Source organism: Ranitomeya variabilis, chromosome 1 (assembly GCF_051348905.1).
Source record: "Ranitomeya variabilis isolate aRanVar5 chromosome 1, aRanVar5.hap1, whole genome shotgun sequence".
Taxonomy (NCBI): Eukaryota; Metazoa; Chordata; class Amphibia; order Anura; family Dendrobatidae; genus Ranitomeya; species Ranitomeya variabilis.
Window position 1 is genome coordinate 14,339,348 of NC_135232.1, and position 9,774 is coordinate 14,349,121.

At 41.8% G+C, this 9,774-nt stretch overlaps 2 protein-coding genes across 3 annotated transcripts in view; both read right to left on the reverse strand.

Annotated features, from left to right (window-relative positions):
• The window catches only part of LOC143793496 (uncharacterized), a 606,170-nt gene that overhangs the window by 105,678 nt on the left and 490,718 nt on the right, over positions 1-9,774 (reverse strand). The gene's annotated exons all lie outside the window — the stretch shown is intronic.
• Positions 1-9,774, reverse strand: part of LOC143793530 (uncharacterized) — an 81,460-nt gene that overhangs the window by 51,028 nt on the left and 20,658 nt on the right. The gene's annotated exons all lie outside the window — the stretch shown is intronic.

Here is a 9,774-nt window from a genome sequence, read left to right on the forward strand (position 1 = left end):
TCATTCGGAAATCAAGGTGCCAGAGTCTGGAGGAAGACTGGGGAGAAGGAAATGCCAAAATGCCTGAAGTCCAGTGTCAAGTACCCACAGTCAGTGATGGTGTGGGGTGCCATGTCAGCTGCTGGTGTTGGTCCACTGTGTTTCATCAAGGGCAGGGTCAATGCAGCTAGCTATCAGGAGATTTTTGAGCACTTCATGCTTCCTGGCACCTGCTCACAGTGCCAAAACCACTGGTAAATGGTTTACTGACCATGGTATTACTGTGCTCAATTGGCCTGCCAACTCTCCTGACCTGAACCCCATAGAGAATCTGTGGGATATTGTGAAGAGAAAGTTGAGAGACGCAAGACCCAACACGCTGGATGAGCTTAAGGCCGCTATTGAAGCATCCTGGGCCTCCATAACATCTCAGCAGTGTCACAGGCTGATTGCCTCCATGCCACGCCGCATTGAAGCAGTCATTTCTGCCAAAGGATTCCCGACCAAGTATTGAGTGCATAACTGAACATTATTATTTGATGGTTTTTTTGTTTGTTATTAAAAAACACTTTTATTTGATTGGACGGGTGAAATATGCTAATTTATTGAGACAGGTTTTTTGGGTTATCAGGAGTTGTATGCCAAAATCATCAGTATTAAAATAATAAAAGACCTGACAAATTTCAGTTGGTGGATAATTAATCTATAATATATGAAAGTTTAATTGTAATCATTACATTATGGTAAATAATGAAATTTAACACTATATGCTAATTTTTTGAGAAGGACCTGTACTTAGAAAGCATTTTCCACATGAAGCATACAAATAAAAATATGGACTCTCCCTTGTACAACTTCAGTGAGCCTTATATATGATTTTAGTAATAATGCATTTTCCACATTCTGAAAATGAATATGGTTTCTCTTGAGTGTATTATCTGATAAACAAGATATGAATTATGTATAAATATTTCCCGCATTCTGAACATGAACAAGGCTTCTTTCTAGTGTTAATTATTTTATGCATTTTTTTTTAAATATAAGACGATTTCGTTTACTTAGAAAACATTTTATAGAGCCCATATTTATTTAGCATCATCATATTTTGGAGCACTTTACAGTCTTTGAAGTGTGGAAGGAAATGGGAGTATGCAAAAAAGACCTACTCAAGTAAGGCATAAAAATGTAAACTCCTGGTAGTTGTTATTCTTGGTGGAATTTTAATCCAGGACCCCAGAACTGCAAAGTAACACCGCTGACCACTGTACTGTGTCACTTTAGTGATAATTCCTAAGTTTTGTTTTAATGCTAAAGTATTACCCACATTCTGAAAATTAATATGGATTCTATCCTTTGTGGATTATCTGATGAGCAACAAAACTTGGTATATTTGAAAATCATTACCCACATTATAAACAGGAGTGTGGCTCCTCACCTGAGTGAATTCTCTGATGACCTGCTTCATGTATAAAACACTTTCCACAGTCGGTACATGAACACAACTTCTCTCCTTTGATACTCTACTTATGTTAGCAAAACCTGACCTAATTGTAAAGCACTTGACACTTTGTGAGGATGAATCAGGCTTTTCTCCTGTGTTATCTGACATTTAACAAGGTCTGAAAAAAAAATCCATTCTAAATAGGAGTATGGCATCTCCGATGTTTAACAAGACTTGATTGATGTGCAAAACACTTTTCACATTCTGAACATGAATATGGCTTCTCCCCTTTTCGACTTTTTTCATGTCTAATAAGACTTGATTTATCTGAAAAGTGAGTTCTCAAATGTTTAACAAGACTTGTCTGATGTGCAAAAACCTTTCCACATTCTGAACATGAACACGACTTTTTACCTGTGTGAATTTTCTTGCATGAGAAGGTTTGGTTGGCTTAGAAAGCATTTTCCACACAGAAAACATACATACGGTCTCTCTCCTATATGGCTACGATGATGATCACTGAGTTTGGTTTTAGTAATAAAGCATTTCCCACATTCTGAATGTGAGTACGGCTTCTCTCCTGTATGAATTCTCTGATGTGTAACTAAATTTGATTTATGTGTAAAACATTTCCCACATTCTAAACAGTAGTACGGCTTCTGCCCAGTGTAGACTGTACTGTAAAGTCCTGTATGTACTTCCATTGTAATGAGGTTTTCTTCTGAAGACTGCTGATTGATATCTTCATATTCTACTTTAGAATTTAGAGATGACATGACATTTTCTTCAGAATTCTGACAGAGATTTTCTGTTAAAATTAAAAATAGACTTTGGTACATGAATTCACCAAAACATCTTTGCTTATAAATTAGTAGTAAAAGCTGATTCTTAACACTTTCCCGACATCCTCTATATATGTACGGCACAGGTAGAGTCCCCATATATTGCGCAGGCAAAGGATGGCTACGATGTATGTATGGATGTAAGGATGGCTATGATGATGATCACTCTATATATGTACGGCACAGGTTGAGTCCCCATATATTGAGCAGGCAAAGGATGGCTACGATGTATGTATGGATGTAAGGATGGCTACGATGATGATCACTCTATATATGTACGGCACAGGTTGAGTCCCCATATATTGAGCAGGCAAAGGATGGCTACGATGTATGTATGGATGTAAGGATGGCTACAATGATGATCATTGAGTTTGGTTTTAGTAATAAAGCATTTCCCACATTCTGAACATGAGTACGGCTTCTCTCCTGTATGAATTCTCTGATGTGTAACTAAATCTGATTCATGTGTAAAACATTTCCCACATTCTAAACAGCACAGGTTGAGACCCCATATATTGAGCAGGCAAAGGAGTTGTGCCTGCAACATAGCTGTCAGATTCCTGAAAGGCCAGTCTCACACATCCAGATAATTCCGGTACCAGAAAAATCGGTACCGGAGTTATCCGTGTCCGTGTGCTCACGTGGCAGACGTGTGGCAGCCGTGTGCCGACTGGGTACCACACGGACCGTGCAGGAGACAGCACTACAGTAAGCGCTGTCCCCTGCTTTGGGTGCTGAAGCCGCCATTCATTTCTTCTCTCCAGCAGCGTTCGCTGGAGAGAAGGAATGAAAAATCATTGTTTTTTTATTTTTTGGCGGTTGAAATAAAGTTCCCGGTAACCAACCCCCTCCCAACCCCTGTGCGCCCGCCTGCTGGAAATAAAATACCCAGCTCCCTCGATGCTTCCTCTCAGCGTCGCAGCTTGTCCTTTATGAGCGGTTACGTGGTCCCGCTCATTACAGTGATGAATATGCGGCTCCACCTCCCATATCGGTAGCACCATATACAGTATGTGCAAGATAATAGCAGTGTGTTTAAAGCCACGGAACAAAGGCTCAATACTCATAATAGCATTTATTTCAATATACACAAAGGCACTAGGAACACTGCACATTCAATTCCAAATGAAAACATGTACAATATATAATTTTTTAAGGCCGCATTTTTTATATAACTCCACAAATTCTTAATTAGACTAAGGTCTTTGGATTGGGCGGCCACTTAATAGCATCAATCTTGTTGGTCTGGAACCAGGATGTTGCCACTTGCTGGTGTGTTTGGGGTCATTGTCCTGCTAAAACGCCCATTTTAAGGGCATTTCTCAATTATTTTGATATATTCACACTTGTCCATGGTGCCTGATGTGATAAATGGGCTGAACTCCCTAGTATGAGAAACATACCAAAACCATTATGCTTGCACCTCCATTTTTTAGTCTTCAGAGTGTACTGTGGCCTGAATTCAGAGTTTATGGGTCGTCTCAGAAGCGGTCTGTGGCCTTTAGACCTAATTAGAACAATCTTGCTCTCATCTGTCCATAGACTCTTTAAGGTCGGTCAATATGTTCTTTGGAAAACTGTAACCTTTTCAACAAGTCTTTTTCAGCAATGATACATTACGAGGATTTCTTGCAATACTTTGTCGTCACATCGGCGTTTTCTGATGGCTGCAGGACTCATCAGTAACTGAAGATTTTCTCTGCTCTTCCTGAAGCCGATCACTGGACGCTTCGTAGCCATTCTTGTGATTCCATTACCTATGCGGATGGTAGTATTTCATTTCCTACCTGGTGTTTTGGGATTTATTTGCCATTTTAAAGCATTGGAAATATTTTTAACTGAGCAGCCAATTATTAACTGCACTTCTTTATAAGTTTACCCCACTCCAATCAACTTCTTGATCAAAGTTCTTTCTCCTTCAGTACAATATCTGGACTGATCCATGTTACTCACAGAGCAAAGGCTAAAAATAGCAAGTACAACATTTTCAGCCCTCCTTCTTTAAATAACGGCCATAAATGACACATCTTTATTCACAGAATTACTTACTTCACTAATTGAACTCGGTACTGCTATTAATTAGTACACCCCCTTTCATTAAATGAGTCAATTACACGCAATTCGCAATGTTCATGTCATGGCTGCTGAATCTGTTGGCTGCCCATTACTCGCCTACACCGAGCCATACATTTTTTTTTCCCATGTTGTATGATCTTTTCTGCCAAAAACAGTAATTAAACACTGTAATGATGTTGGACTGCTATTATTTTGCACACAACTGTACAGATATCAGAAGCAAACATTTAGGTTATAAAGTCAGCACTCCAAATTGGTGCAGAAAGATGGACATTGGCCTTTCTTCAATCTATGTACCGTATATACTCGAGTATAAGCTGAGATTTTCAGCCCACTTTTTTGGGCTGAAAATGACCCTCTCGGCTTATACTCGAGTCAGTGTCTGCGGGGCGGCGGGTGAGGGGGAGCGGCGCGGTGACATACTCACCTGCTCCTAGCGCGGTCCCTGCATGTCCGATGGTCTCCGGGAGCCGGCGGTATCTTCCTGTGTTCAGCGGTCATGTGGTACCGCTCATTACTTTTAATGAGTGGTACGTGACAGCTGAACATAGGAAGACGCTGCTGGCTCCCGGAGACCATCTGACAGTGAGACGCTGCCAGGGACCGCGCCGGGAGCAGGTGAGTATATCGGGGGAGGGGGAGCATTGCGTGATAGTCACCTGTCCACCGTTCCATCGCTGCGCGCTGTTCTGTCTTCCATCCTCTGGCTGTGACTGTACAGGTCAGAGGGCGCGATGACGCGATTAGTGTGCGTGCTGCCCTCTGCCTGAACAGTCAGTGCGGAGGATGGAAGACAGAGCAGCGCGCAGCGGTGGAACGTGGAAGGTGACTATCGCAAGTGCCGGGGGCCTGAGCGAAGAGAGGTGAGTATGTGATTTTTTTATTTTAATCGCAGCAACAGCAAATGGGGCAAATGTATGGGGCATAATGTGTGGAGCATCTCATGGGGCCATATATGAGGAGCATGTCATGGGGCCATATATGAGGAGCATCTCATGGGGCCATATATGTGGAGCATGTCATGGGGCCATATATGAGGAGCATGTCATGGGGCCATATATGTGGAGCATGTCATGGGGCCATATATGAGGAGCATGTCATGGGGCCATATATGAGGAGCATGTCATGGGGCCATATATGAGGAGCATGTCATGGGGCCATGGAGCATGTCATGGGGCCATATATGAGGAGCATGTCATGGGGCCATATATGAGGAGCATGTCATGGGGCCATATATGAGGAGCATGTCATGGGGCCATATATGAGGAGCCTGTCATGGGGCCATATATGTGGAGCATGTCATGGGGCCATATATGTGGAGCATGTCATGGGGCCATATATGTGGAGCATGTCATGGGGTCATATATGAGGAGCATCTCATGGGGCCATATATGAGGAGCATCTCATGGGGCCATATATGTGGAGCATGTCATGGGGCCATATATGTGGAGCATGTCATGGGGCCATATATGAGGAGCCTGTCATGGGGCCATATATGTGGAGCATGTCATGGGGCCATATATGTGGAGCATGTCATGGGGCCATATATGTGGAGCATGTCATGGGGTCATATATGAGGAGCATCTCATGGGGCCATATATGAGGAGCATCTCATGGGGCCATATATGTGGAGCATGTCATGGGGCCATATATGTGGAGCATGTCATGGGGCCATATATGTGGAGCATGTCATGGGGCCATATATGAGGAGCATGTCATGGGGCCATATATGAGGAGCATGTCATGGGGCCATATATGAGGAGCATGTCATGGGGCCATATATGTGGAGCATGTCATGGGGCCATATATGAGGAGCATCTCATGGGGCCATATATGAGGAGCATCTCATGGGGCCATATATGTGGAGCATGTCATGGGGCCATATATGTGGAGCATGTCATGGGGCCATATATGAGGAGCATGTCATGGGGCCATAATGTGTGGAGTGTCTTATGGGGCCATTATTAACCTTTGTGCAGCATTGTATGGGACATATTTTAATATGGAGCATCTTATGGAGCCCATCATGAACTGCATGGAGCATTATATGGGGCTCCTGATTCAATATAGATATTCAAAAACACTTAACCTACTGATGTCTCAATTAATTTTACTTTTATTGATATCTATTTTTATTTTTGACGTTAACCGGTAGCTGCTGCATTTCCCACCCTAGCCTTATACTCGAGTCAATAAGTTTTCCCAGTTTTTTGTGGCAAAATTAGGGGGGTCGGCTTATACTCGAGTATATACGGTAATAATGTAATATATGTAACTTACAGCTACACTTCCGAAACAGACATATCTAAAACAGTTCCCCATTTTAGTAAACGCACAAACTGTCTCGTTCAAAGGAAACTTGTTGAGGCAAAAATGAAAAACAAAGTTATTCAGCTGAGATAAAAACGGTCTCAAATCAAACTAAAAAAAATAAAAAATATTTACCATAACAATTTCTCCTTTTTTTATTTACAAACAATTTATCAATCAGCTGCTACCCCATGCTCTGATAGCCTGGAGGGGACTGGTCACGTTCACTGACTGAAATCATGCCTGCAAATCTCATCATAGATATCTAATCTCATGTGAGGCTTTATACAGGTTGAAAGGGTAAGAAAGGCCAGTGTGCAAACCATGTGAAATTGTTGGGTTACCACAGGATACTGGACTATGAGTGCATATCCAGCCAGGACGGTCTTTAGAGTCCATGTCTTGGAGAAAGATATTTGGTGATGCTTTATCAGTTTGTTGTTACAGCTTTCTTTTAATTCCTCTTTGAAAGTTAGGGGAAAAGGGTACAGCTGACTGCAGCATGGTCAAAAGGAGTAGGCTGATCATCTTTGATGCTGCCGGTGTTTAGGACCTTTTAGCAGTGGCTGGCATGGATCTAAACCTTGCATCCATTTATTGAATTTAATTTTTTTTTTCATTTTTCCTATTTTATAGAAATTATACATATCCACATTATTGTTGGCACACACTTCATTCTTGTGTTGCACATATGATTTTTGTTATGAACATATGATTGTCCATAGGGCTTAGACATACTTGCAGATATCAATTTGGGGCTGAGAGGTTTTAGCTGTGCATTAGACACTAAGATGTGTATAAGAAGCAAGGTTACTGATTGTGACGACATAGCATTTATTCTTAATTACGACAGACGTATTTTTCAGTACGGCAGGAGACATAGCCTGAATGTTGACTCTTGAATTGATGTTTGTTGTGCTGTTGCTTGTGCTGCTATCCTTGAAATACATGGGACACAGGATAATTGAACAATCAATGTTTGCTAATAGGTTGCTCACCCATTGTATCAGTCCATGCAGCTTGCTGACCTGGAACATTGATGGACAAACTATGCAGGTTGCTTGAATACTCGAACAATGAGAAATAACCTACTCCCACCTCCCTCTTAAACCTGCGGATGGTGGCCTGAGGGACAGTTGTAGGTGTAAAAAGGAACCTCTATCCTTCTACAGAGACACTCTACAGAACAGCAGCCAGGGAACCATGGCTCCAACAGGAGAAATACAGATTTCAGACTCTGCATGATAGTAGCCAAGGCACCATGGCTCCAACCGTAGAAATACAGATTTGAGACACTCTACAGGATGCCAGCTTAAGGGACCAAGGCCACACCTGGAAGGAAACAGGTTTGCACCACTGACCATTACTGAACCCATGGAGACATTTGGAGAACCAGGTTGGGACAATCGGGTCACTTGGCCCCAGGGAGAAGTTTGGAGAAGCCAAGTTGAGAACAATCATGTCACCTGGCCCCATGGAAATGTTTGGAGAAGCCAGGTTGAGACAATCAGGTCACCTGGCCACGTAGCTCAATGGACTGTCAGCGTCCTACGCATGCCATTACCCCCTCTTTGGGGGTGCCAACCCAAAGTGGGTTGACACAGGTATCGGTGGTCGGCCCTGGAAGCCCCGATGTCATAGATGTTCTAATTCTTGGAGAGCCAACAGAAGGGTGAAACTGTAATTTGCACCCTCGTGTGTATTTACTGGGACTGCTCTATATATTATTGCCTGTTGTTGGTTCAATGAAGTATTTTAACAATTTTAACCTCACCCTGTGCTGTCTGTGTAGTATTCTGCCCAAGGGGAAGGAGTGTGGGCATTCACTGGGATGAGCCTTGATTGATGCGGTATTTTTAAAGACCGCCAGGCCAGTGTTCAAGAGCACCCACTGAACCCCGTGACTCTGCACTGGATAATTGTTATGTTATGAATTAGAACTGAACACAAATACTGGTTCTAAAAGCGTAGAATTTTTGCTACAAGATGTCCTGTTTTTTAAAAAAAAAAATCTTTCTATGACTATTTTGAATATTTCAATAAAAGTTTTTTATTTACACTAGAAAACAAGTGCTGGATTTTAAATAACTTTCCCATTCATTTCTTCCCAACTTACCATAGATCTCACCAAGCATTGAGATGTGAGCTGAAAGCAGAATTTTTTTCTAGAAAGGAATGGCATTCATGGGTGTTGTCTACGAAGAAAGTCTCTCCTAAAGCCCATGCACATAAAAGCTGGCCTACAATCTGCCAGGTCACATGCTGAAAAATATGAAGACTCCTGGGACTCTGCAGTTATGAGACCAAAATAAATGTTTTGGGAACAAATTACTTCAAAACCGTATGACATTGTAAAGGTGAGGAATACAATGAAAATGCATGATTCCTAGAGAGAAACCTGGTGGTGGCAGTGACCTTATGTGGGGCTGCATGAGCGGGGCTAGTGTTGTGGAGCTAAATTTCAATGATCGTATCATTGTTGCGCATACATTTCTCAGTGCGCCTACAAGAGTTAATGTATCTGCTCTTAATCAATCCAACTTTCCATCTGTTTTAATCTATAAAATGAGGGTAAATCACACCCCAGATACATTCAGCACTCCTGGGTTTCTTAAAACGCTGCCACCAGTCATCAAAAACACGATGAGTCCCCAACATATGTTGATTCCAGACAATCAAAAGGTCACATACTCTTTGAAGGGCTATGGTTCTTTTAGAGCATACAAGGATCAAACTTATTAAAGATTTTAATCTTAAATATAAATTATACAGGGCTTACAATAAATATATAAAAAGGGCAAAAAAAACCACAAATATGCAAAATAGTTATAAAATAAAAATGGAGAAATAACAGAAATATCTAAACGTTTCAGTCTACACTTATCCTCTGTTTTCCTTGAGGGAAGGAGAAGGGAATTATGGAGCACATCAGCCCCTAGACAACCCTTTCATGTGAAAACCTTCTCTTTGTGTCACCCAGCTTTTTATAGTCCTGACCATAGGCTCATATTTCCAGGATGACCCGGACTGGCCCTTTTAAAAGACGCTGTTTATAAATGGATGACGGGTTACGTTGTGACATTTCAAATATCCTGTGTCTCCTCACTCCCCTCTATACAGTAAACA